The sequence below is a fragment of the Aquarana catesbeiana genome, linkage group LG04 (assembly GCF_042186555.1).
Source record: "Aquarana catesbeiana isolate 2022-GZ linkage group LG04, ASM4218655v1, whole genome shotgun sequence".
NCBI lineage: Eukaryota > Metazoa > Chordata > Amphibia > Anura > Ranidae > Aquarana > Aquarana catesbeiana.
This window is the reverse complement of record NC_133327.1, coordinates 423,500,831-423,503,636: the sequence shown is the minus strand read 5'-3', so window position 1 is coordinate 423,503,636 and position 2,806 is coordinate 423,500,831.

Genomic DNA, 2,806 nt, shown 5'->3' with positions numbered 1-2,806 from the left:
GTCCAAAGTGGGAACGGTTATAATATTACAAAAAGGATAACATTTGTATTCAGAGGAACCCTATCACCAAAGAAACATGGTGGCTGCTGAGGTGTTAAAGGATAATTATACTTTCATATATCATAGCTCCCAATTGTCCCTGATTTGGAGCAATGTCCCTCATTCCTCCTCATTTGTCCCTCATTCCTCCTCATTTGTCCCTCATTTTGGTCTGATATATATAATTGTATATAATATGCACTTTTTATCTTTCAAAAAGTGTTTCCCAGTGCTAAACCTTTCATCCAAATTCTAAATTGCTGCATTTTAAAATTTTAAAAGCCAATATAAAGGAATAGTATTGTTAAAAAAAGCCCTTGTGGATTTAATTAACCTTTTTTGGGTTAATTCTCCTTTAAGGGGGTGTGGCAGGAGGCATGTCCTATGCCTACATATGTTTGCTATGTAGGCATCTCAAAATGTTGGGAGGTATAATGTATTCTTTGTTACCCCTCCCGCTTCCGTATCTATATACTTACCTCTCCATGCTTCTTCTGGATCCACACTGTGCTGCCAGCCATCGCTGCAAACTAATCTGGACAGTCCAGCTTTTCTTCTACACATACGTAAAACTGGAGTTAGACTTACCGGTAACTCCTTTCCCAGTGGTCTTCCAGGACAGCCCTTGAGAGATGGAGTCCCTCCCATCGACCCAGGAAACACATAGCCACAATTCAAAAGGTGGTCCCTTAGGTCCCTGGTCAGTCATTTACCAAGAACCGAAGGATGGAACTGTAAAATATAACCATAACAGGCAATAACGTTAGTACATCAACATAATCAAAAGGGTGGGATCGTGCTGTCCTGGAAGACCACTGGAAAAGGAGTTACCGGTAAGGTTAACTTCAGTTTTCCCCAGTTGTCTTCCAGGACAGTCCTTGAGAAGATTCCCAAGTACTCACCAGATTGGGGGGGGGGGGGCATAGCTTGGAGGACTTTCCTCCCAAAAGCCTGATCCTGACTGGACATTAAGTCTAGTCGATAATGCCTTATAAAGGTGGAGAAGCTTGACCATGTGGCTGCTGTACATATTAGCTCTTTCTGCCCAGGATGCCGACAATGCCCTTGTGGAGTAGGCTTTAATACCCCCAGGAGGATCTTTGTTTATTGTTTTATACCCCTCTGCTATAGCTAGCCTAATCCATCTAGCTGTGGTGACTTTAGAAGCTTTTTTCCCCCTTAAGCTGTCCGGAAAAAAGAACAAAAAGTGAATCTGCAATTCTGAATGGATTGGTTACCCTTAGATATTCCAGGATACACCTCCTCATATGTAATAAATGAAATTGTTTTTCTTTTTCGAAGCATTCTGACAGAAAGAAGGGAGGACAATATCTTGTGACCTATGGAAATGAGATGCCACCTTTGGTAAGAACCCAGGGTCCATCTTTAGGATGACTCTGTCCTCTAGAATCTGGAGGAATGGCTCTCTGATGGAGAGAGCTTGGATTTCACTAACCCTACGGGCTGAAATGATTGCCACAAGAAGTACTGTCTTGAATGTAATCAGTCTTAGAGAGGCCTCTGAGATAGGTTCAAAAGGTGACCCCAAAAAGGCCTTTAGAACGATTGATAGATTCCAGGATGGAGCTACGTTAACTCTGACTGGTTTGCGTCTGGAAGTTGCCTTACAGAACTTAGCGAAGAAAGGATCTTCCTGTAACCCTTTCTCTAAGTATACACTTAAGGCAGCTATCTGAACCTTAATAGTACTAGGTGTTAGTCCCTTGTCTATCCCTTCCTGGAGGATATTTGATGTATCCATGTTTACCTCACCTCAGCTATCCAGCCAGCTGTTAAATTTTCTCCAGACTTTCCTGTAAATAGCTCGGGTGACAGGTTTTCGACTCTGTTGCAAGGTCTGTCACTCTGTCAGGCCTTTGCTCCTTAATATTTCTTCCTCAGTAACCACGCTGAAAGGTTCAGCATGGTTACTTGCGGATGAAAAAGAGGTCCCTGAGACAGAAGGTCTTGTCTGCAGGGAAGTCTCAGAGGAGGTTGGTCTGTCAACTGTAGTAACGTTGTGAACCATGGTCTCTTGGGCCAAAACGCTGCTACTAGGATTAAACGTTTCTTTTGCTCGAAATTTCGCTAGAACCCTCAGGATGAGGTGAAGCGGAGGAAACGCATAAGCCAAGCTGAAGGTCCATGGAGTCTGTAAGGCGTCTACTGCCAAGGGCTGATCTCCTGGGCATAGCGAGCAAAAATTGGGAACTTTCCCATTCTCTTTGTTTGCAAATAGGTCCACTTTTGGTTTCCCCCAGTAAGCTGCTATGTGGTCGAACACTTCCGGGTGTAGAGACCATTCTTGATTCAAAATTAGTTGTCGACTCAAGAAGTCTGCAGTGGTGTTCTGCTCCCTCTTCAGGTGTATTGCAGAGATGGATTCTAGACTGGATTCTGCCCACTGAAATAGGTGTCTGGCCACCAACATTAGCCGAGGACTTCTGGTGCCTCCCTGCTTGTTTGTATAGGCTACAGCCTTCATATTGTCTGAGCGGACCTGTAGCTGGTGACCGTGTATTGTGTCCTGAAAAGCTAGTAGAGCTCCGAGGATAGCTGTTAGCTCCTTCCAATTGGACGAGAGAAGTTTCTCCTCTGACGTCCACCTGCCCAGGGCCCAGCCTGAGTTGAGATGGGCTCCCCAAACCCCAGCTGCTCGCATCCGTAGTCAGTGTGGATGTGATAGGTGAGACCCAGAGAATCCCTTTGTTTAAATTCTCTGTGTCCTTCCACCACCAGAGGGAGTGTTTTACTTTGGTGGGGATTG